Source organism: Manis javanica, chromosome 3 (assembly GCF_040802235.1).
Source record: "Manis javanica isolate MJ-LG chromosome 3, MJ_LKY, whole genome shotgun sequence".
Taxonomy (NCBI): Eukaryota; Metazoa; Chordata; class Mammalia; order Pholidota; family Manidae; genus Manis; species Manis javanica.
The window spans coordinates 168,851,215-168,878,001 of NC_133158.1; the positions used below are offsets into that span (position 1 = coordinate 168,851,215).

The following is a 26,787-nucleotide window of genomic DNA, read 5'->3' on the forward strand; positions in this document are numbered from 1 at the left end:
ACCCACAAAATCAGTCAAAGGATACACAAAAAGTACAGAATATGACACCTAATATATAAAGAGTGGAGGAAGAAGAAAAAGAAGGGAGAAAAAAATAGAACCTTTAGATTGTGTTTGAAATAACACAATAACAGAGTAAAGTTAGACTGTTACATAGGAAAGAAGCTGCCCTTAAACTTTTGGTAACCATGAATCTAAAGCCTGCAGTGGCAATAAGTACATATCTATCAATAATCACCCTAAATGTAAATGGACTGAATGCAACAATCAAGACACAGAGCTACAGAAGGGATTAAAAACCAGGACCCACTGATATGCTGCCTACAAGAGACTCAATGCAAACCCAAAGACATACACGAACTAAAAGTAAAGGGAGAGAAAAAGATATTTCATGCAAATAATAGGGAGAAAAAAGCAAAAGTTGCAGTACTTGTATCAGACAAAACAGACTTCAAAACAAAGAACGTAACAAGAGACAAGGGAACTATATGACAATAAAGGGGTCAGACCAACAAGAGCATATAACCATTATAAATATCTATGCACCCAACATAAAAGCACCTACATATGTGAAACAAATACTAACAGAATTAAAGGGAGAAATAGAATGCAATGCACTCATTTCAGGAGACGTCAACACACCACTCACTCCAAAGGACAGATCAACCAGAAAGAAAATAAATAAGGAGACAGAGGCAATGAACAACACATTAAAACATATGGACCTAACAGACATCTACAGAACACTCCACCCTAAAGCAGCATGGTACACATTCTTCTGGAGTGCACGTGGAACATTTTCCACAACAGATCAAATACTAGGCCAAAAAAAGAACCTCAGTAAATACAAAAGGATTGAAATTGTAGCAACCAACTTCTCAGACCACAAAGATATGAAATTAGAAATAAATTATGCGAAGAAAACAAAAAAGCCCAGAAACATGGAGTCTTAACAACGTGCTCCTAAATAATCAAGGGGTTGATGACCAAATAAAAACATAAATGGAGCAATATATGGAGACAAATGAAAACAACAACTCAACACCCCAAAATCTACGGAATGCAGCAAAGGCCATTATTAGAGGGAAGTATATTGCAGTACAGGCTTACCTCAAGAAAGAAGAACAATACAAAATAAACAGTCTAAAATCACAATTAATGAAATGAGATAAAGAACAACAAATGTGGTTCAAAGTCAGCAGAAGGAGGGACATAATAAAGATTGGAGCAGAAATAATTAAAATTGAGAAGAATAAAACATTGGAAATGAAAACAGGAGCTGGTTCTTTCAAAATAAAAATAGATAAATCCCTAGCCAGACTTACCAAGAAAAAAAGAGTGTACACACATAAACAGAATCAAAGATGAGAAAGGAAAAATCTCTACAGACACCACAGAAATAAATACAAAGAATTATTAGAGAATACTATGAAAAATTATATGCTAAGAAACTGGATACCCTAGAAGAAATGGACAAGTTTCTAGAAAAATACAACCTTCCAAGACTAACCCAGGAAGAAACAGAAAAATCTGAACAGACCAATTACCAACAACAAAACTGAATTGTAATAAAAAAACTACCTAAGAACAAAACACCCTGGACTGCAATAGAGTATGGGGGGAACTCAATTATATGGGTGAATGTAGTAACCACATTGCTTTTCATGTGAAACCTTCATAAAAGTGTGTATCTATGATACCTTAATTTAAACAAACAAACAAAAAGAACAAAATACCCAGTACCAGATGGCTTCACCACTGAATTTTAACATTTAGAGAAGACCTAATAATACCCATCCACCGTAAAGTTTCACAAAAAGTAGAAAAGGGAATACTTCCAAACTCTAATACCAAAACCAGGCAAAGACACCACAAAAAAAGAAAGCTACATACCAGTATACCTGATGAACATACATGCAAAAATACTCAGCAAAGTATTAGCAAACCGAATTCAAAAATATGTCAAAAAGATCATCCATCGTGAGCAAGTAGGATTTATTCCAGGGATGCAAAGATGGTACATTAAAAAATCCATCAACATCATCCACCACATCAACAAAAAGAAGGACAAAAACCACATGATCATCTCCATTGAGGCTGAAAAAGCATCTGACAAAATTCAACATCCATTCATGATAAAAACTCTCAACAAAATGGGTACAGAGGGCAAGTATCTCAAAATAATAAGCACCATATATGACAAACCCACAGAAAACATCATACTTAACAGCAAGAAGGTGAAAGCTTATCCTCTAAGATTGGTAACAAGACAAGGATGCCCACTCTCCCCACTTTTATTCAACACAGTACTGCAGGTCCTAGCCATGGCAATCAGACAACACAAAGATATAAAAGGCATCCTAATTGGTAAGGAAGATGTTAAACCGTCACTGTTTGCAGATGACATGATATTGTACATAAAAAACCCTAAAGAATCCACCCCAAAACTACTCGAACTAATAACTGAATTCAGCAAAGCTGCAGGACTAACAATGAACTAGAAGAAAGAAAAATCAGGAAAACAATTCCATTTACAATTGCAACAAAAAGAATAAAATACCTAGGAATAAACATGACCAAGAAGGGGAAAGACCTATAACCCTGAAAACTACAAGACACTAATGAGAGAAATTAAAGCCACCAATAAATGGAAACACATCCCGTGCTCATGGATAGGAAGAAGTAATATTGACAAAATGGACATCCTGCCTAAAGCAATCTACAGATTCAATGCGACCCCTATCACAATACCAACAGCATTCTTCAACGAACTAGAACAAATAGTTCTAAAATTCATACAGGACGACAAAAGCCAAAGCAATCCTGAAAGGGAAGAATAAAGCTGGGGGGATTACACTCCCAAACTTCAAGCTCTACTACAAACCCACAGTAATCAAGACAGTTTGGTACTGGCACAAGAACAGACCCATAGCTCAATGGAACAGACTAGAGAGTCCAGATATGAACCCACATATACGGCTAATTAATATACAATAAAGGAGTCATGGATATACAATGGGGAAATGACAGCCTCTTCAACAAATGATATTGGCAAAATTGAGCAGCTACATGCAGGAGAATGAAACTGGATTATTGTCTAACTCCACACACAAAAGTAAACTAAAAATGGATCAAAGACCTGAATGTAAGTCATGAAACCATAAAACTCTTAGAAGAAAGCACAGGCAAAATCTCTTGAACATAAACATGAGCATCTTTTTCCGGAACACATTTCCTCATGCAAGGGAAACAAAACTAAAAATGAACAAATGGGACTGTATCAACCTAAAAAGCTTTGTACAGCAAAGGACACCATATGCAGAACTAAAAGGCATCCACAGTATGGGAGAATATATTCATAAATGACATCCAATAAGGAGTTAACATCCATAATATATAAAGAATTCACACGCCTCAACACCTAAAAAGCAAACAACCTGATTTAAAAAATGGGTGGAGGATCTGAATAGACACTTCTCCAAAGAAGAAATCAGATGGCCAACAGACACATGAAAAGATGTTTCACATTGCTAATCATCAGGGAAATGCAAATTAAAACCACAGTGAGATATCACTTCACAACAGTTAGGATGGCCAACATCCAAAAGGCAGGAATAACAAATGCTGGCAATAATGTGGTGAAAGGGGAACCCTCCTACCCTGTTGGTCAGAATGTAAATTAGTTCAACCATTGTGGAAAAAAGTAAGGATATTTCTCAAAAAACTAAAAATAGAAATACCATTTGACCCAGGAATTTCACTCCTAGGAATTTACCCTAAGAATGCAGGATCTCAGATTCAAAGAGACATACGCACCCCTATGTTTATTGCATCACTATTTACAATAGCCAAGACCTGGAAGCAACCAAGTGTCCATGAGTAGATGAATGGATAAATAACATGTGGTACATATACACAATGGAATACTATTCAGTCATAAGAAGAAAACAAATTCTACTATTTGCAACAACATGAATGGAGCTAGAGGGTATTATGCTCCATAAAATAAACCAAGTAGATGAAGACAGGTACCAAATGATTTCCCTCATTTTTGGAGTATAACAACAAAGCAAAACTGAAGGAACAAAGCACCAGCAGCAGAGTCAGACTCCAAGAAGAGCCTAGCAGTTAAGGGAAGGGGTTTGGAAGGGAGGGTGAGGAGGAAAGGAAAAGGGGACTATGGGGCAGTATGATTAGCACACATAATGTAGGTGGGGCATGGCAAAGGCAGTATAGCATAGAGAAGACAAGTAGTGACTCTATGCTGATGGACAGTGACTGCAATGGGGTGGGAATGGGGACTTGATAATATGGGTGACTGTAATAACCACAATGTTGCTCATGTGAAACCTTCATAAGATTGTATATCAATGATACCTTAATAAAAAAAACAAAAAAATTCACAAAAAAGTAGTATTAAGTATACTATGATTCAGCAATTCCACTCTAGGTATAAGTATCCAAAAGAAATGAGGGCATATCTTCACCAAGAGACACATATGAGAATGTTCACAGCAGATTTATCATAACAGCCAAAAACTGAAAATAATCCAAATGTCAAAGCACAAAAGAATGTGTTAATACATTTTGGTATATTCATAAAGTGGAACAGTACATAGCAGGAAGAAAAAGAACTGCTGATACCTGTCATAAATGAAAAAATCTCAGGGACATTACATTAAGCAAAAGAAGCCAGACAATACAACACAAAATTAACTGATGGCTACAGAAGGTGGAAGAGGTGTGAGGGAGGGAAAGGAGAGATAACTGAGAAGTGATATAGAGAACCTTCTGGAGTGCTGGAAATGTTTTATAACTTGATCTGGAAAGTGGTTACATGGGTAAATCTCATCAAGCTTATAAGTAGTGTACTTCATGTATTACACATTATGCTGAAATAAAAAAACATGGCATATTTATTTGGAACCTTTTACACAGCACAGAACTTCCTTTAATCTTAAATTTCAAAATGCAAAACTACTCCAAGAATGTAATTATAACTGAAAAAAGTGATTTTATACTAAAATTAGCTCACAAATTCAACCAAAATTATCACAAAGATACATCTTTCAAATTTTGTTCCAAAATTTACCTCTTAGTTTGCTGTATGCTTCTAAGGGTTGGACATACCAAATGGCAGGGTAATCATAATCTCTATCTAGCTTCCTTTCAATCATTTCAACATGTTCCAGAAATAAAATAATTTAATCTAAGTTTTAATGAATAGATAAGGCATCTACTGAGAAAAAGAAGGGAAGTGGTGTAGTAAGGATACAAGAAAGCAGACATTTTTGAATAACTGCTCTGAGAAATGAGAAAGAACTAACTAGGAACAAAGGATTACTGGGTAATGCTGAGGGTCCAATGAAAACTGGAAAGCATGAATATTTAGTGGCTCCAGTCTGCAAAGTTGTGATTTTTTCCAGATATGCTCAGCAGGTCAAAGCCAGGTACATAGAAAGCAGAACAATTAACAAATCTGTGATTGAGTATTGGTTAGACAAATGCAATGAAGACACAGCAGTGCAAAGCAGCTCAACATATTTCAGAAGTTACATAAGGCTCCAGACTAGGTAAGAAAATTAAGGCAGGAGGGTTACAAAAGAAGTATTAAAGGACTAGAGGGCTCTATAAAATTTAAACAAATTATCAATGTTTATACTCAAAAAAAATAAAAAATTTCAACAAATGCAACATTTCAGAAATAGGTCTTTTCTAGCAAAGTACCATTTCTTATTATTTTAGAAAATGGAATGCTCCTAATATTTTAGATTTCCTTTTTTAGGGAATTAGAAAAGTTCCAACAGGAAAAGGTCAAACGTTTCAAGTATTGTCATTGCAAATCCGTATGTTCCTCATACGGGGCTATGTAAACCCAATGATATTTTCAATCAACTAAGGAAGCTTCCAAATTTCTTAGAGAATCACTGAAGTATTACCAAAAACACATACTGTAAGCAAATCAGTCACTTCACACATCAATATACCACTCTTTATAAGAACTTTTTTCAAGTGCATGTGTGTATCTCCATAAAGTGAGGTCTATGGCAAAATTCTTTCCTATTTCCAAGCTCTGTCTAGCGTGACCTTATGGTGAAACTGGTCAGTAACAGTATGTAACTGAGTGAATGAAATAATAGAGTAGAAAGGGAAAAAGTGGCTGAAAAGACTTAGGAAGAAATTATTTAGCAACAATTTCTAAATTCTTTAGGTAAGAATGATGTTATCAATGCATCTGAAGTTATAATGAAATAATTTCTAATAAAAAGGCTTAAAGTATACAAATGAAGTTTAACTCGTGGTAGGAATCTAAATTATTCAACTTGGTTGAATTTAGGTACTATTTATTGAGTGTCTATTATTTTGCCCAGCACTGTGCTCTGCTCTTATGAAGCACACAAAAGCAACATTTTCCTGCCCTGAAGACACTGAAAAGAAAGGCCACATCTGAGTTATCATAGTATATAACAATACAAGTAGTACTTAAGTATGACAAACAAGTAAAATAAAGTCATAGTAGGGTATTTACAAATCAACCAATGTGATTACTTTTCTTTGTAAAGGTAATCTCAGAAAGAGATGATCACTTGGGGAAATCAACTTAAAAAACCACTATCAGACGTGACAGGGGTACCTGGTATTTTGGGATGTCTGGCTATGGCCCAGACTAAAGAGCTGTATCTCCATTCCTGCTGAAGGGTTGTAGTGGTAAGAGATTTGTGTTTTGTACCTCAAAGAAATTATACTCGTATACCCACACTTGAACACACCATTTGTAATACAGTAACTTTGTTTTGGTTAATAAAATTTCAAATGTGTTTGGTTTAGGTGATGGTTATTGTCCTTTTAATATAATGCAAAAAAACTATTTTCCAAAGCTAGTAAATTAAACTAGAACTTACAGTGAAATGTGAAAAAATGGCACCTAGATTCCCTGGCCAAAATTAAGATAACATTTGCCTGTAACTTTACGCTGTACTATTTGTGCTACTAGCCCTAGCATAACTCTCAAAACACACATACATAGAGTTTCATCTCTTTAATTTCATCATTTAGCTTACACAATATTACCTACAAACTATTTCTTACTTTTCCTCTTTATCCATTCTTTCAACAAATTCTACAACTGTCTGAACAGCTTATAGCAAAGGTAAATTTCCATCTGCCAGTGATCACCTTTTAAAAGTGAGCTTCCGTAACACAGAAACCATTCTATTAGCACTAGCAGCATCAGTAAACCTAGTCCATCCATTTCTATCAGTATCTTACATGAAATGGGTTGGCTTGGGAAGCTTTTCACAGTCTACTATATTTCACCCATTCTAACATGTACATTTTCCCCCTTACTTTATAACACTTCTGAAGTAAAGATACATCTCACAACCAATGGTATTTTATAACTGTGCCAGACAGACAATAATTAAACATAGCTGTCACTGTTTATCCATGAACTCAGTCATAGCTAGTCACCTTGTCATTAGTTGAGTTGTTTGCCTTATTCGTTTCATGCATGTTGAGTTTAACTACCTTTAAAATGTCCTTTAAGATATAATTCTATAATTTTGCATTGAAAAGTTGCTGTGTCCAAATGTATATAAGTTTAGCTTAGTAAATCAAATATATGATTTGTAATAATAACCCCACTTCCACGTTTTCTTCCAAAGAATAAAGTGACTTACTGGATATGAGAAAAGCCACAAGTAGATGAAGATGTATTATGTTTTGTTACTTCAATATATACAAAAGGACAGCCTATCACATGCCAAGTAATGCAAATGAAGACATAAGAAACTGACAAATCTCTGAAAATGGATAAAAGATTTCAAAGCAATGAGTGGCTGTTATGACCAATTACAGACCACACAGGTATATGACATACATTTTCATCTTACCATACATAAAATATTCTTGTTTTCTATTAATGGTAACTGAGGTTCCAGGAAATAAGATTTTAAAAATCAGAACTCTGCATTATTGGTCTTCCTTCTTGTCTTCCCCATCTTAGGATGTCACTACCATTCACTCAAATATTAAAGTCAGAAAACTGGAAATCATCCTTGACTCATCCCTTTCCCTCACTGTCTATCTCCAAAACACATACAGAATCAGAACACTTCTCATTACTGCCTCTATTACAACCACAATCCAAGGTACTCCTGTCACTCAGACACTGCAACAACCTAACCCTCCCTTCTTCTATTCCGCCCCCACAATGATCCAATGTAACACATCAGCTGGAGCTAAGTCCTCAACCTTGGCACTGTTGATATGCTATAGGGGCTGTCCTGTGCTGCAGAATGTTTAACAGCATCCCTGGCTTCTACTCACTCATGCCAGAAGCATACACCTTTAACCCCAGTTGTGACAACCAAAAACGTCTGCAGACGTTGCCAAATGTCCCCTAGGAAGCAAAATTACCTGTAGTTGAGAACACTGAGTCAGAAGAGTGTTTTTAATATGTTTCTCGGCTTAAAATTCTCCAATGGTTTCTTATTTTACTTAAAATAAAATCTTTACTCCTTAGAGTCCCTAACCAAACATGTTCAGCAACCCAAACATATGCTATACAGTCCAGAGTCTGGCCTATCTCTCTAACCTCATGTGATGCTACTACACTCTTCTGCACTATGTGCCCTCCAGTCATTATGACCTTTTCTGAGTTCCTAAAATACCACAGCCATTTCTGCCATAGTGATACTGCCTCTGCTCTTCCTTGTGCCTGAACCATTCTTGCCCAGGTTCTGTGTATGTCTCAGTTTAAATTTCACACCCTCTCAGAGGTCTTTCCTGGCTCTCCCTGTTTAATGTATGCATCCCATTATTACCCATCACAGAACCTCATTTATTCCCTTTTTAACACTTATCACAGTATATAATCATTTTATTTATTTGCTATATTTCACATGAAGACAAACACCTTATCTGCCTTATTTCCAGCACCTAGCCAAAATGAAATGAACAAATTTATAACTGGAGAACCTAAAGTATTAGATGAGTTGGTATCAGTGATAATCTCAGAACCATTCCCATCTGTTCCCCACCTATATTTATGACCATTTCCCCTCAAAGTGGAGGGAAGGAGCATGGAGGGCAGAGAAGATCCTAACAAGGCCCTCACCTGTGAAATATCTTTGCTGTCATCATGCTCTCTGAAGGGTTGTGTGCAGATTAAATGAGATATGTAATTTATCTAAAGCACTGGAAGGGCATGATGAACAGCCTGTATTCAATGATGGCTATGTTTGAAAAGCATCAAGCACAATGCCTAGAACAGATAAATAAAAAAGGATAGTTCTCTTGCCCCTTTTAATCTCACCCTGCCACCATCTTGCCCTGAATATGGTTAAGAATGGAACTCTGTACTAAGGGACAGCTTTCCTCTTTCAGTCATCCAGGAATATAACATACTAGGTGTAACAAAGGTTAGTTTTTCACCTATGTTGACTAGGGAAAGCCAAATATCTATTAACCAAAGCCAATTCACCACAAAATGACCTCAGAATTACATTTCAATTAGTTTCAGTGAACAAAATAACCACATTAGTGTTCAATTACTGAGCCCAGCTTTAAATTAACCTTGGAGGGGAATAAATCTAAAATACTATTTAACAGTATTGGTGCTGGTTACTAATAATACCTATTTCATCTAGTCTAACTTAACTTTTAGGAAATAAAATAGTAAATTAAGTCTTTGATTAGACTCAAACAAAAACAAAGGGTGAAGTACTATGAAGTACTGCACAATATGTTAATAATTAGAACAAAATAGCTTATCTTAAATTCTTTTTAATATACTGTTTCTGAAGTCATTCTGTATATGTATTTAGAGGTTTGCAGAAAGCAATAAAGCAGTATATTACAAAGGTAACATAAAGGAAATCAGACTGCCAGGGTCTGTACCAGTCCTGCTAATTACTAGCTAAATGACCTTTGTAAACACTTAACTTCTTTGTGCCTCAGTTTCCTCATCTGTAAACTGAGACTTAACAATAGGATCCACTTCATAGAGTTGTAAGGATTACAAAAGTAATCATACATAAAATACTTATAATAATGCCTGGTATATAAGAAGTATTGCTAACTATTACTATATAAAGTTCTTAAATTGCTGTTAACTACTTTAATATTGTGTTTCTTTGCATCCTTGTAGTTAATAGCTACCATACCGGATAGCACACATACAAAACATTTCCATCACTGCAGAAAGTTCTACTGAACACAACTGTATCAGACTACAGGACAGTTAGAATACCTGGCAAAATAATGCATACCATCTTCTCTAATTTTTTAGGAAGTGCTTAGGAAAAAGTTACTCTAAACCCAAACTAGTTTTTAATCTAGTAACTTTGACATGTAATGAAGAACTTGGATTTCAATCCTATTTATTAACATGTCAAAAGAGAAATGGGGATAGATACTGTCTCTTTTATTAGGATCTCTGAAAGAAAGCCCAACAAATACATTTTATTCTCTTTCTACTCTACATCAAGCTGTCCACTAAACTCTCTCGCTCTCTCTGCAAATAGTACCCTGCCTAGCAAAGGAATTATTAATTACATTCAAATACATTTACCATATTAAAAGAGCAAATTTGTGGTATAGCAATTATAGTGCTTCTTTAACCCAGTAAATAAAATATCTAGAAATGGATCTCACAATTAGCCTAATTTTAAAGTACACATTAAGATAGATGAGAGAGATCTGAAACATCTGTAATTTAATATGAAAATATTTCTGATTTTTATTGATAACAAAGTCACAGGTATTCCTAACACAACTGTGATTTGTTGCTACATGCAAAATCAAAGAACATGCTGAATATAACTTAGAGTTTGGTGAAAATAAAGATATAATCATGTTTTCATGTAAGTTCATGAACCCTGGGTTAACAAAAAAGTGCTTAAGAGTAGGCTTTAGACTCACAAAATCCTAGTCTCAAACCTACCACTTCCTACCTAGGTAATTTAGGGGAAAAGTATTTAACCTGTCTTCCTCATCTGTAAAATGGTAATAATACCTACTAAGATTGCTATGTTATTTAATTATCATGTATTTGGACACAGTATGTGACACATTCTCAGTAAATATGTATAGTATCATAATCAGTAACCAAGTTCTGTCAATTGTAAAGTTCACTCACTGTGCATCAGAAACTCAAGAGATTTCATGTCAATTGATCTGTAGTAGATTCCAACTAACTGGTATATTTTTGAAGTTCCCAGGTGGTTCTAATATGCAGCCACTAGCCTAAGGACAAAGTTCAAGCTCTTTAGTCTGGCACACTAGGCATTCTGCTTACTGTTTACCCCTCAATATTTTAATTATTCCTCCATCAGAACCCCATACTCTGAACACACACTCAATTAATGCTTCCTCAAGAAATGGGATATAGCAGTGGCTCTCAAACTTCAGATTGCATAGAATCACCTGAAGGATCTGTTAAAGCACAAATTGCTGGTCTCTTTATCTCCAGAATTTCTGATTCAGTTGGACTGGGGTGAGGTCCAAGAACTTGCGTTTCTAACAAGTTCACAGGTAATGCTGACACTGCTGACACCACACTTAGAACTTGAGCAAAAACAGATCACAACCCTGTCTTTTGCATTCACCTGAACTGACATTTCCAACTCCACTATCCCACTCTTGACTGGCTAACTTTCACTTTTCTTTCAAAGCTTTCATAAGAATTCACCTTCAGGAAGCATTTGCTCACTTCAACAAAACCTCTCAAGACACATACTACCTACTGTAAAAACTTGGCTACAAAGAAAAAAAAAAACCACAGAATGTTCTTTGCAGTACACTAATACACAGGGTGGAAAGCCACTACCATACACAAACTCTTTTATAAGAATTAGGAGAAAAGGTCTCCTTTGGGCAGGTGAATTAGAAAAGGGTTAAAAAAAAAAAAAAGCAAATGGACAGTTTGTCAAGCAGAATAAAATGTGGATTTCAGTCCCCACCTGTCCCCTTGGCCAGGCACCTTTACACAGAACACCAATTTTACAGTCAGTCACTGCAGCCCAGGCACAGCATACTACTAAAACATGAAGAAAGAGTACTTAGACCAATTCTGAATTTGAGAAGGAAAGGATAAAGGAAGGAGAGGGCATTGAGGCTATTAGGAAACAATTTTAGGAGAAGGTATCACCTAAGTTCTAAGTGTTGAATTCCCTTCTCTGTACATCAGGAAGACAAAAACTATCCTTTCATGTCCTTATAACCATTGTGTATGGCTCACTGTGGATGTTCAATAAATGTTTGAAAGACTCACAATAGTTCTCTTTCTCCCCAAATAAACAAACACACATTCATAACTGGTCCCAAAAACTATAAATATTATCTAAATATTAATATATTTTGCTCTATACACTTAACAGCTAGTGGAAACCATGATTTATTCCAAAAACCATCTGGGAGATTAGGAGACATAAGAAGCTTGCTGACAACACCCTTAGTTTTTTTCAAAACTAAAGACTTTGAAACCAAAAATTCCACATTACCTGATTCAGAGTCGATTTTGTGATTATTTCAACAGGGACTAAAAAATTTACAGCAATCTTGGAGTAGGTCTAAGACACTAATTTTACAATGAAGAAACTGAGGCCCAGAGAAGTAATGACTCAAAGACACTAGCTAGTTAGTGGTAGAGCTGTCATTAAAAACTTAGTATCTGACCCTACAATAGTTTTCTCTCTCCTAACTACACTCTTCTAATATCTTATTTTACATTTACAAAATATTAAATATCCATAACTTTAATTCTTTGATCAACCAGTTTTGTTCTCTGTACCTCATTCTTCGGAGTGGAAAAAGTCACCTATCATCTTGCCTAGGAACTTAATCAAAGAGTAACTTTCAATGTATGTTTTGCTCTTGGTACAGATTCATTCCTAATCTTTCTGTTTGCAAAATTACACATGTAATGCTAATATTCACAAATAATTCCTTATACAGTCATCAAAATTTTTCAATTACCAAGAAATCATTACAAAGCCTTCCCAGGATTTGATACTTTCTGAGGAAGGAAAAAGAGCCCAATTTTTTAATATGATTAATAATAAGAAGAAAACTCTATTACCCTCATCTCTCAGTTAAGCAGAGTACCTCATCCTCTGATATTCTCATTAATAAATTTTGAAGTATAGTTGATATATTTTACTATATTGGTTTCAAGTATACAATGTAGTGATTCAACAATTACATGCATTATTAAATCCTCATTCCCAGCAAGTGTAGTTACTGTCAACACAGAAAGATGTTGATACAGAACTGACTATATTCTCTATGCTGTACTTTCATCCCCATGACCAATTTATATTATGACTGAGACTTGTGTGATAAGGTTTTAATATTCTGCTATTCCATGTGCTGATAAGAACCAATTAATTAAAATTCTTTGCTTCAGGAAGTAACTTCATTTATCTTCATTATTTTATTCATCTTTTAAATTTAAGACTAATGTCCTCTGGATTTATGTACAATGCAATACAGTCTAATAACCAAAACTTTTTAACCTCTACAACAACCCATGACAGAGGTATGCTTTTATTATTCCCATTTTACAGATGAGAGGTTAAAGAATTTGCCCAAGTTTACACACCTAGGAAGGGGCTGTTAAACTCTGACACAGTGTGTGACTGAGGTGCCAAGAACTTTATTGGACAATGGACAATGGCTTTCTTAGCCCTTATCATGTGACAGTGCTTCCTTCATCTGTGAACATAAGAACTTTTTAACTATCTCTAGCAGTAGAATGTACACAGTACAACATTTTCTTCCCAAAAGTTAATTTAAGCTTAAGACATCCTTTAGCTTTAACACTGTTGAATTTCTACACATTTGTTACTTTGTACTACCTCACAAAATAGAGGAAGCTACCTATCAGGGCTCTAAATGAGAGATGAAAAATAATAACCTGATAAAATCAGCAGACCTTTAGGATGAAAGAGGGAAATTAAGTACCTCAAATGAGACAACCAGGTCATGTTCATGCTTGACTATGTATAAAACACTTTTTGTCTGCCAAAGATTGTCTCAAACCTCTACATGAACCTTTAAAAGCCATTTCAACAATTGTGAAGAAAAATCTTGCCAGAAAGCCTTAAAAAGTACAGGTAATACTTAATTATTAATGATATCTTGATTAGAAAATAGAGAGACTTCTGACTTTTATTTGTCATTTCCTGACATATAAAAATTGTCTATTATTTGGGGGGGACCTCAGAGGGAGAAGGGCATCTCCTTGTCCCTTTGCACTTTGTTTCCAAAGTATCCTGAATTTAACCAACACCCTCCACAACATTTTGTGTTATACCTGTTAGTCTGTTTTATTACTTTGGGGTTTTATTTTGGCTTTTCATCTCTTAAAATAGAACAGAAGGTGTTTAAGAGCAAAACCAATTTATAAACTTTGTATACTCACTATTAGTCATGGAGTAGGTACCAACATTAATATTTGTTCAAAAGATCTTAACTAGATTCCCATCACAGAGCTAACTGAGGCCTACAGAAATTAAATGTTCTACTCAAGACTACTCAACTATTATATGGTGGAACTGGGAAGAAATGAGGCTGAGAGAAATATGGCCTTTTAAGAGATTTAGAATATGGGTTCTGAAAGTAAGCCTGGTTTAGAGCCTGGCTCTATCATTTATTAGCTGAGTGGCCTTGGGACTAGCCTACAACATTACACAGGCTACTATGCACAACCACTTACCAAACCTTATGCTGGCAACAATAAATGCAATAGTGTATCTGCAATAAATGAAAACAGACAAAGGGTGATTGATGCTGGCTGAAGTTACCAGAAAAGATTTCACACAGATAGGTCCTACAACTCAGTATTTATTTGCTTTTTCTGTTTTCCCTTTCTTTGTGAGTAACATCAATTACACAGTACAGTACATAAAAATCTATATAATAGACTAAAGAATTATAAAGCAAACCCTCCATATAACTACTACAAAGGTCAAGAAATAGAATACTCCAAAAGCCTTTTTATGTGCCTCTCCCTTATCACAAATTTGGGAAGTTTAATCTAATCTAATAAATTTAAAAGTAAACAATCTAAACTGTAGAACAGATAATACCCGCACAATAATTACTACCACACAGGGTTACTGTAAAATGTTTATTGGTACATATATTTTTATACAAACACATATCCACCAAAACTCAAACATGAGGGAAAGGATACTAATACGTAATTCAATTTGGTGAGAGCATAAAACCCATAGAGAAGCACAGTGCACATATAAGAATTAGATAGCTAGAAGGTAATCATGTAAGAAACAGAAAAAAAACTTAAGAAGAGAGTAACAGGAAATGAGAAATTCACTGGGCAGTTCTGGGAGACGATTCTTCAAGGGCCTCTCCTTTTCTGTATTGTATGTCTTGAAAACAGAGGCACCAACTGCTTTTCCAATCTTTTCAAGGATATCTGTACAGTGAACAGTCTTGGCAAAAAGAAATAGCCTATCAGAGACAAAGGGAGGCATGTGTACTGCCCACTGTAAGGATCTGAGTTCCCTACACTTGGGATTCCTCTCCTATATGTAACACAACCCACTGCATGTGCACGTCTCATCTTCACACTACCTTTCACAAACTAGGGCTCAAAGGTTTGACGCAAATGCTGATTTTGTGGCTACTCCTATTGCTGTTAGGCACTGTTCTTCATCTCTGACCAAGGAGTCTCATGGCTCCTCCCAGCATCCATTAAACTGTGGCAGGTTAATTAGTTAGCCTGCAAGTAGGGTAAAATCTCAGACCCTTCAGTTCTTGACAGGCACATTAATACATAATTAATGTTTGTAACAATTCAAGGAGAGATTCTACTTCCATTTTCTCAGAAAGGATAAAAAAGCAAAACTCAACTACATGCTACCCTTAAGAGCTACCTTTTAAATATAAAAAAACAGTTTTAAGCAAATGGATGGAAAAAGATATACTATGGAAACAAAGCTCAAGAAAGTTGGACTGGCTGTATGAATATCAGGTAAAGTAAACTTCAAGATAGACAGCATTACCAGGATAAAGACAGACATCTCAATAATGATAAAAACTGATTTTATAAGAAGACATAACAATCATAAATTGTATGTATCTAATAAACAGAGCTTGAAAGTACACCAGGCAAAAATTGACAGAAATAAACATTTCCACAGTCATAGTTGCATATGTTAACATCCCTCTCAGCAACCGACAGAACTAGACCAAAACAAAAAACAAGTCCTAAAACCAACAAAGCCAATAGATGAATGACTTGAAAAATGCTACCAAAATGCTATCAAAATCTGGAGTAACAGCAGTGCCTATAGGAAAATCTATAGCTTTGAATTTTTACATTAGAAAACAAAAAACATTTGAAATCTATGACCTACAGTTCCACATTAAGAAGCTAGAGAAAGAACAAAATATGTGAGGGGAAAAAAATTACGAAGAATGAAAGAAAATGAGACAGAAAAGTTGGAGAAAACTAGCAATGTTACTATTTGAAAAGATATCAAATTGATAAACTGAGAATTAGACTGGTCAAGTCTCTTCAACAGATGGTGCTGGCAAAACTGGACAGCTACATGTAAGAGAATGAAACTGGATCACTGTCTAACCCCCCCCCATACACAAAAGTAAACTCCAAATAGATCAAAGACCTGAATGTTAAGTCATGAAACCATAAAACTCTTAGAAAAAAACATAGGCAAAAATCTCATGGACATAAACATGAGTGACTTCTTCATGAACATATCTCCCTGGGCAAGGGAAACAAAGGCAAAAATGAACAAGTGGGACAATATTAAGCTAAAAAGCCTCTGTACAGCAAAGGACACCATCAATAGAACAAAAAGGTATCCTACAGTATGGGAGAACATATTCATAAATGACAGATCTGATAAAGGATTGACATCCAAAATATGTAAAGAGCTCACATGCCTCAACAAACAAAAAGCAAATAATCCAATTAAAAAATGGGCAGAGGAGCTGAATAGCCAGTTCTCCAAAGAAGAAATTCAGATGGCCAACAGGCACATAAAAAGATGCTCCACATTGCTAATCATCAGAGAAATGCAAATTAAAACCACAATGAGGTATCACCTCACACCAGTAAGGATCACCATCATCGAAAAGACAAACAACAACAAATGTTGGCGAGGTTGTGGAGAAAGGGGAACCCTCCTACACTGCTGGTGGGAATGTAAACTAGTTCAACCATTGTGGAAAGCAGTATGGAGGTTCCTCAAAAAACTAAAAATACAAATACCATTTGACCCAGGAATTCCACTTCTAGGAATTTACCCTAAGAATGCAGCACTCAAGTTTGAAAAAGACAGATGCACCCCTATGTAAATAGCTGCACTACTTACAATAACCAAGATATGGAAGCAACCTAAATGTCCATTAGTAGATGAATGGATAAAGAAGATGTGGTACATATTCACAATGGAATATTACTCAGCCATAAGAAAAAAACAGATCCTACCATTCGCAACAACATGGATGGAGCTAGAGGGTATTATGCTCAGTGAAATAAGCCAGGCGGAGAAAGACAAGTACCAAATGATTTCACTCATATGTGGAGTATAAGAACAAAGGAAAACTGAAGGAACAAAACAGGAGCAGACTCACGGAACCCAAGAATGGACTAACAGTTACCAAAGGGAAAGGGTCTGGAGAGGATGGGTGGGAAGGGAGGGATAAGGGTGGGGAAAAAGAAAGAGGGCATTATGATTAGCATGTATAGTGTCGGGGGGGGCACGGGGAGGGCTGGCTGTGCAACACAGAGAAGACAAGTAGTGATTTTACAGCATCTTACTATGCAGATGGACAGTGACTGTGAAGGGGTATGTGGGGGGGACTTGGTGAAGGGGGGAGTCTAGTAAACATAATGTTCTTCATGTAATTGTAGATTAATGATACCAAAAGAAAAAATAAATAAAATAAATTTAAAAAAAAGAATTAGATTGGTCAAGAAAAAAAGAACACATTAACATCAGAAATTAAAAAGGAGATATCACTACAGATCATACAGACATTAGAAAGATAACAAAGGAATCTTACAAACTTACCTCAACAAATGAAAACATTTTTCAAGAATACAAATTACCAAAACTGACACAAAATGGAACAAAATCTAAATGGCCTTATGTTTACTTAAAAAAGTGAATGTTACCAAAAATCCTCCCACAAAGAAAATTCCAAGTCCAGATGGTATCATTCACTGGAGAACTTGAGAAAATGTTCAAGAATTAGTATCAATATTACACAAACTCTCTCAATAAATAGAAGGAACACCTCCCAACATTTTATGAGGCCACCATAATCCTAATACCAAAACCTTACAAAGACATCATAACCAAAGAAAACTACAAAGCTCATTAAGAAAAAAAAAATTCCTTAATCTCTTACAAGTTAAACATAAAAAGGTAATACACTGGGACCAAGAGAGGTTATCCTAGGAATGAAGGTGCTTTTAACTTTGGGAACCCACCATTTATTTATCCTTTCTACCACTGATGGACACTTTGTTTGTAAATGTTGGCTACTACAAACAAGGCTATTATGAACATTTTTGTTGACATATCCTGATAGACAAGTACAAGAATTTCTCTCATCAGGAATATAACTGTTAGGTTTAAGGTACATGCATCTTCAGCTAGAGAAAACAAATTCTTTTGCAAAATGACTATGTCAACTTACACTCCACCAAAGTGGGAGTAAAATTTCTCCATGTTCTCACCAACGCTTGTTATTATCAGATGTTTGATGTTTGCCAGTCTGATGAAATTAAGTGGTTTCTTCTTATGGTTTTACTTTGCATTCTCCTGATTACAAGGAGACAGTAATTCAGCACTTTTCCAAATGTGGGTTTCTGTGAATCATATTACTTAGGTGAGCTGCAGCCAGCACTTTTATTTTTTTTTTAAATCAGAAAAATAACAAGAGTACACTGCATAAAAGCTAAATGTTGTTTGTGAAACTTTTACTTCTAATGTTTGTACTACAGTGTCAAAATGTAAAATGTTTTTTAACTGTGAGCTCCCTGCAAATTCAAAGTCATTACTATAGCTGAGTAATTACAGCGAAACTCCTTAGAGACATTTGGGCAACTAACTGATGCATCATTTAGGCCCACAGCATAAAGGAATGTATTTTATAAAGAAAATAGGGCTTGATATATTCTTCAAGCATTAACAGGCAAGAACAGAGAATTAGAAGAGGAGAAAAAACCTGAAGAAAGCAATAGGGGTGTATATATGGAGAAAATATTCTATGACATCAACTGAGCTCACTGAAAAAATCGTATTTCTCAGTAACACAAGGTTTCTCTCAGTAGTAGATATGATGCTGGGATCCTATCCTCTTCATCAAAATCACAGAAAACTGATCCTTCTCTTAGGAATTAGACACAACCCTGATTCCTACCTTAAAAATCATCTGATTCTGAGGCTTATGCAAGAGCATTCTTTTAGGTCTCCACTTCTTACTTTTCCCTAGTGTATTACAATACCAAGAATCATCTAAATTCTACAGATTTACATGTTTATTCAGCTAGTAAAGATTTACCAAGCCCCTAGTAAATCACCTCTCAAGAAATTAAGCTGTATCTTCCTAAGAATTTAAACTCCTGGTTATACTTTTTAAAATATGGTATCCTTAACTACCATTGTCCTAATTGCCTCTTCTTGAAAATATTTTGCTTTCTTGTACTTTTAAATCATCCCATATACCACGACTAAATTTGTTTTCTTTGTTCCACCGGTAATCAATCACTATCCTGCCACTTTCAAATAACTGTTTTTTGTTTTCCAGAAGTCCTTCATGAACTGCTAGACCAATCACACCAGAGCAAGTGTCTGATGTAATGACGGTATCAATCTGTCACCTTAAGCATTTACATTTCTTAACTTCTGAGATTCAATCTCATCTCTAAAACTGGTAAAATAATAGATATCAAAGGAATAATGGGAATTATATAATCTCTCCCATTGTCCTCCTTTCTACTGAAAGTTTATTTTAATTTTAGTTATTTTTAATTTCCTCTAAATGCTGTATAATGCTCTTACAGAGGAAAGCACTTACTGAGGTACGAGAAAATATGGGTGAAGAAAAGACAAAGTAAGTACAAGTAAACTTACCATAATTGCTCTGCCTATGTACTCTCCTTGCATGTCCAGATTCTAAGAAGCAAATGTAAAGGTAACTTCTTTCCCCATGGCAGGCCAAATTCTAAGCACCCTCAATGACCCACACCTTGGTATAATCCTCTCCCCTTGAGTGTGGGAGAGACCTATAAATATAATGGGATACACTCCTTTGATTGTTATATGGCAAATAGATTTTGCCTATGTATTTAAGGTCCCTAATCAGTTGAGTTCACCAAAAAGATTATCCTGGGTGGGACTGACCTAATTAGATGAGCTTTAAAAAAGGAGTCTTAAATGGGAGCCTGCCACTCAAAGAAGGGGAAGTCAGAAAAATTGGCTCCTGCTTGCCTGGTTGAAAGTAAACAGCCATGCTTATGTGGACATGTGGTAAGTAACTGAGAATGGTCCTTGGCCAACAGCTAGCAAGAACACAGTGACTTCAATCATACAGCCACAAGGAAATTAATTCTGCCAACAAGAAGTGAGCTTGGAAGAAGATGCTGAGCCTCAGATGAGAACTGCAGCCAGAGCTGACCTCTTGATTTCAGCCTGATGAGATGCTGATTAGAGAGCCCCACTACATAGTACCCAGATACTGGGTATCTACCCAGATACTACATAGTACCCAGATTCTGACCTATAGAAATTGTGAGTAATAAGTGGGTGTTGTTAAGCTGCTAAATTTGTGGTACTCTGTTATACATCAAAAGAAAACTAAGACTCCCTCCAATGTAGGACAAAGCAGCAAAGATAAAAGGGCGGTAGACATATCCTTTTCCAGAGTGCATTGTATCCCCTCACCAAGCTGATTGTGAAGACAGATCCGGAATCATGGAAAAAAGGCTAAACCTGTATAAAACTGCATACATTTTTTAAGTTTTAACAATTTAGATAGCTTTTATACACATATCTTGTTAAACAACTACCGTACAATTTATTATCTTTATTTTAGTGATGAGGAAAGTTAAGACTTAAAGAGTGACATCCCAAAGACGACAAGCCTAGGGAATATTTAAGGTAACTTCAGTCAGGGCTCTCTCCCCTACATCACAGCTCCCTTAAGGCTTTAGAAGAGCCATTCAAATCAACAGTAATTGTATTATTATCTTCAACGAAAGCAATCCTAATAATAATTTTTACATATTTCATGTCTATTTAAATATGCCTTAGCTTTGTCAGAACATCAAAATTAAAGCGGATACTGAGAAATTTCCATTCAAAAGTAGTTTGGTTGTAAAAATGATCACTGACAGACCACTGAATAAAATTAAAGTACATTTTGAAGAGGTAAAGAAAAAAATTTTAGCAAAACACCTGTAGGTTTTCCAGAACTTCATTTAGAAAGCAAACAATTTGTGTTATAAACAACCTGTCCGGATCTTTCAAATACCTTTAAATCTTTTCCCCCTTGAGCAATATTTTTTTAGCCTGAATTCTTCATACATTATAAATATCAGAACACGGTAAAATACAGCATACAGTAAACAAGTCGTTTTCGTTTTCATTGTTACGCATATTTCCCTAAGTGCTTCACCATCGGAATTTGCATTTCACACACACACACACAGAAAACTAAAAGGTGGAATCATATATTCAAATTCCATGTAAGTTACAACTCGCACAACTTTATACCAATTCAAGCACTTTCACAAAAACTGTATTTGCTAAGAAAATGCAAAATAGAGCCTTTTCTAGTCACAACCACTAGAAGGAAACTATACGCATCACCTTTTACAGCATATCATATAATTCGCTATCACATGCAAAAAGCATTGTGTTGAGTCTATATGCTTCCAAAACCATCCCTTAATTTTTACGCCCAGGGCACGATTCCCTGCAATGTGAAGAGAATCGACAGTATTTCAAATGTGGGCATAAGGAGTGACATGACCATCCTAAAACCTGCAAATTTCTTAGTCCCTACAACACACAAGCAACATCCAGTTCAAACCCTCCCATACAGGCCCAGGTACAACTCCAGGCACTCCAGTTCCCCAGCTCTTCACCCCGCCCCCACCCCGAGAAAGGAAGGAAAACAACTTTTATTGGCCTCATCTCCCGGGGCATTGGCAACTAGCGGGCAGTGCTCGGGCCTACACGCGTTTCACAAGGAGGCCTCTATCCGGGGCGGGGAGAGCAGATAGCGGGAAAGACGGGCTCGACGTCCCCTCTCCCAGTCGCCAGCCCCCTGCCCCACCCCAGCGAGGAGAGGACTGGGCCGGGCCGCCACGCCGAGCGACCCCCGGGCCCCTCTGCTAAGGGAGCTCGTAGTCATGTGACGACGACGCGGCTAAAACACCGCAGAAACACAGGGCGGCGGGCAGCGGAAGGCGTTTGCAACAGCCCGCCTCGGCCCGGCCCTGCCGGGCGCGGGCGAGTCCCAGGAGTCCGGGCGGGGGGGGGGTCGGAGGGCGGGCTTGGCGGCGGGCCCGAGCGCGCCACAAAGGCTTCCGTGCCCGGCGCCGTAGTGCCCGAGCGGGCGGGGGCACAATTTTCGGCGCTCGCGGGAGGGGTGCCCACAGCCGTACCCCCCGGCAGCCGGGCAGCAAGTGACCGCCGCGCTCCGCACAGGCCCGCTCGGCCTCCCTCCCCTGTGCGGGTCCCGCGCCCGGCCCGCCCGCTTCCCGCTCGCGCTCTCGCTCTCGCCCGGCCTCCATCTTGGATCGGCGCTTCCAGCCCCCGCGCCGCTGCCGCCGCATTCCCCCTCTTTCCCGCCCCCCGCCGCCGCCGCCGCCGCCGCCGCCTGCACTCACCTCAGCTGCCCATACGGGCGCCGCCGGCCGTCGACCTAGTTTCCCCCCAAAAGTCTCCGGTGTGTTATTCCCGATGTGGGGGGGTTGTTACGGGGTGGTCGCCGGGGGTTCAGGAGCGGGGGCCGCGCCTTCAACGGAGCTGCAATCCTAACCCGCCATCTGGTGGCATTTTCCACACGCCAATGGCGCCGCTGCAGACTTGGGTCCGGACCGCCCTCTGCTGGCCGCGGTACATACTGCCTAGCTGACGGGACGGGCCTGCCCGGAAAGGGGAGGGAGCTGAGGCGCGAGCTGGGGGCCTTGGCGGGGACGCGCGCAAACGCTTTCCTGGGGCAATTGAGCGCACGCGCACTAGCGGGGCGGGAAACGTGGCCTCTGCTTGGAGGACCCGGCCCTGCATGGAGTGGCCGCCCAGCTCAGCCAATTGCAAGCAGCAGATACCTCTCGGTGAGGGCGCTATGGACGGTTCGTGGGCCGCCCGAGGCGGGCAGAAGGATGGCCACGGTGGCGCTTGCGCGCCCCGCTAGCGGAGTTGCTGCCCGCCATTTTTGGAGCTTTTCCGCGGCTGGAGGGAAACCCGCCCCCGGACCCTTCTTGGAGCTCCTCCCCAGGTCGCGGGACGGGTATTTCCTTGCAACCCCTACCGGCTCTTGCTTCCTCAGCCACCAGCCCGGGATGCTGCAGAAACCGGAGTAGTGGCAGCGCAAAACCCTGCTGCCTATCCCCCTGTGCTCAGTGTAACAAGGTCCTCAGAGCTTAGCATTTTATTAGCTATATATTGTTGACTGTTGACAGGCACTCTCCCGTGCGGGGGTGAAAAGGTTTGGACTACTGGACCCTCCCTTGCCTCCCATCTAGCAACAGTGCCCTCCCCGGGCCGATTGGCGTCGTGCCTGCCTCTGTAAAGCAGATTTCTCCGAAGTGCCGGCTTTGCATAAGGCGGCAGCATTGGCTAATCAGTGAGAAAGGAATGTAGCTAGACTGGGAAAATACAGCCTTAGCTTTGGAATCAGATTTTCTACTCCTACGGCATAGAACTACTTTCAGTGGCTCTTTGAAATGGACGTGAGAATCGACTAACGTGAAATCATGAGCCAAAAAAAGTCAGCGTCACCACTTACTTACTCTCCGCTAATGTGTCCTTGGCGGTGGCTACCTTTCACCTGCTCACAACTTTTCGATTAAAAAGTGAGTCTTTAATCTCCCAAGTCAAGATCACTGTGACTAAATTCGCTGTTGCTATATATAGCCAGCTCTATTTCCGTATTGCCTTAGAATTGCTCCATTCTGTAGTCCTCAGGGCCAATATCCAAAGGATTACCCATTTGTTTTCCCAAGGGTCCCAAAGTGTGTAATTTTTCACTGGAGGGAGTCACAGCTGACCTGGTCGAGCATGAATTCGTGACTGAACTCCCACTTGAATTGACTAATCTCTGGTTGACTTTCTATCGTGTTGTGTGCAAAGACTGTTCTAGCTTGCTATTAAAGGTGCTAGTCCCAAACCATGCTAATAGATTGACTTTATTTAGTTTTCTGGAATAAAAGCTATGAGACTCCAATTTCTGTTTGATACTCTCTACATCTTAAAGTATCTGTAGCCACATTCTGTTCATGATCTCAAAAATTCTCACAAAATTAACCCATTCTTGCCTTCTCTCCGGAGCCAGTCCTCTCCAGAGCCAGTCCTCCCCGGACTGCGCATGCCATCCTTCCCACATTCTCCTTCCACCACTACCTTTGTAGGGTCTAATATCGTCAATATTTTATCCACTGGCTTCTTCCTTTCTGCTTTTCAATAGACTAGTTTCCATTGTCTTTTTTAAACATTCAGTGCTGCTACTCCCTCCAGCAACTGTCCTATCCATCTTCCTTTCACTGTCACATTTTTCAAAAGAAGCAATCAGGATATAATAAAAATTATAATAAAATTTCCACTTTATTCCTTAACTTTTATCAGTCTGACTCCATAACAGCAAACTGACATTACACTTTACAGTGAGCCAAGTTCTAATTTCCAGCCATTTTCTCATTTTCTTGGCACACACAATCCCCGTCCCTTCACTCAAATCCTATATCCCTTTCTTCTAAGGCAATTTCTGTAACCTACAACTACCTGACTTACTGGGCTTCTGACTCCTTTGCTAGCTCCTCCTTTCTTCCATCCCGTACTTCAACTACAAGCTCTCTGTTCTTCTCTACTACATTTTTTTCTCTTAAAAAGTCTCCCCAAATTACTCTGTTTCTGATTTTCCCTTAACCAAGTTTCCTCACGTTCAATTTACTTGCCAGGAAGCTCCAGCTCAAAATTCAACATTTAAAATAATGCATCTTTCTTATTTGAATTTCCTAATTTCTCTTCATAGGATTGTAATTTCAGTGTAATAATTAAGAACATGGACTCTGGAACCATACTGCTCTGGAAAGCTATGTGACAAATCTCTGTGCCTCAGTTTCCTCAGCTGTAAGATGGAAATAGCAATAGTACCTCTCATAGAGTTGTTGTAAGTATTAAATTAGCACTTATATAGATATGCCATTGGTGTTATTCCATTGTTGTTTTTATTGTGCTGAGAACTTTCCAGTAATTGAAAAAAAAAATTCAGGGGCATGATAACACACTTTCTGAGTGTATACAAATCTAAAATTTTCTTTATTTTGCCTTCTCTCTTAAAGCAGTAGTTGAGATGGAGTTCATACATAACTACCTAGTCCTCTAGGCTCTGAATTGTAGGGCCAGACTTGACTCCTTTCCTTAAAAAATACCCAAGCCTTTGCATATCCTTATTTAAACCTTCTAAAAAGTCCTTGTCTTTTATTCACCTCCCTTTAAAAAATGCACAAAAACTTTCTGTACCTCCTATAGTTTACAAAATATAATTTAAAATAGTTAATGACATTCAATAAATGCCTTTTTTTCCAATTTTGCTCCATTTTGTCACAAATTCTTCACACTAGCTGATCTAGTCTAAGTCATAAATGTAAGAAAAGCACAAATCCATTTCAACCCATTGCTACTTAGTAAGATAAAGTAATAGGTCCCATAATGTGTTGACTTTGTTACAGAATCACACATATCCCAGGAGCCTCTGCTTTCATGAAATTCTTAATGAAGATGCCAAAGTTCTTTGCAAAGATTTTCAAAAACTACAATTTTCATAAACAGCTTCAAGTCATAGGTAAGAACAAAATACTGAAAAGGATATCTGTAACTAGTGTGCATAGAAGCTAAGAGTTCTTAAATGTTATTTAGGGTAGGGAATAAAGTATCAGTAGAATTAAACATCGAGTCCAAATTTCTTGGTGTCCTTGGAATTTCTACCTCATTTTTCATTTCAAATAATCTGAAATGAGGCCTGGCCCACTTTGAAGATTCCTCCTTGTTGGTTATGTGTCTAAAGAAGACACATGCCCATTAGACTTTTCTTTCACCAAGAAAAGTCTTTTCTTAGACAACCTGGTCCAGAAGTGGATATTTAATATTATAAACTTTGAAATTGCTATAGAATTACCCATTAATGTAGTATAAATATAAATGTATTATAGAATAAATGGTTACCACTTGATAACCAATGATACAAAGATATGATATGTGCTTATAACACAAAAAGCTATTTTGTGACTATTTAGCAGAACTCCTTTAAAAATTTGTCTGAACTTGTATTTTTTTCCACTCTGGATAATTAAGGCATGAAGAAGATTTCAAGGTTATTCCATTGACCTTAGAGTTCTGCTTAAAGTAAGAGACATTCAGCCAACTTTTTTAATGAAAATAATGATGGTATTCCTCTCAAAGAGGGTTTTTTTTTTATGACTATTTTAAGTTCACAACAGAATTGAGAGGAGGGTACTGAGATTTCCCATATACTCCCTGCCCACACACATGCATA

At 37.7% G+C, this 26,787-nt stretch overlaps 1 protein-coding gene and 1 long non-coding RNA gene across 6 annotated transcripts in view; one reads left to right on the forward strand and one right to left on the reverse strand.

Annotated features, from left to right (window-relative positions):
* STAG1 (STAG1 cohesin complex component) overlaps positions 1-23,084 on the reverse strand; it is a 436,291-nt gene extending 413,207 nt beyond the window's left edge. For 2 of the 5 annotated variants that reach the window (XM_073232355.1, XM_073232356.1), the window contains exon 1: positions 22,901-23,080. The gene's annotated coding sequence lies outside the window, so the exon portion shown is untranslated. Of the gene's footprint in view, positions 1-22,900 lie in introns of all 5 variants that reach the window. The other 3 variants (XM_073232352.1, XM_073232354.1, XM_073232353.1) reach the window with 3 other exon arrangements.
* Positions 23,085-23,272: 188 nt separating this feature from the next.
* Positions 23,273-26,334, forward strand: LOC140848505 (uncharacterized). The gene is made up of 3 exons (XR_012129517.1): positions 23,273-24,088; positions 25,264-25,401; positions 25,964-26,334. It is a non-coding gene; the product is annotated as an uncharacterized lncRNA (long non-coding RNA).
* The last annotated feature ends 453 nt before the right edge of the window (positions 26,335-26,787 follow it).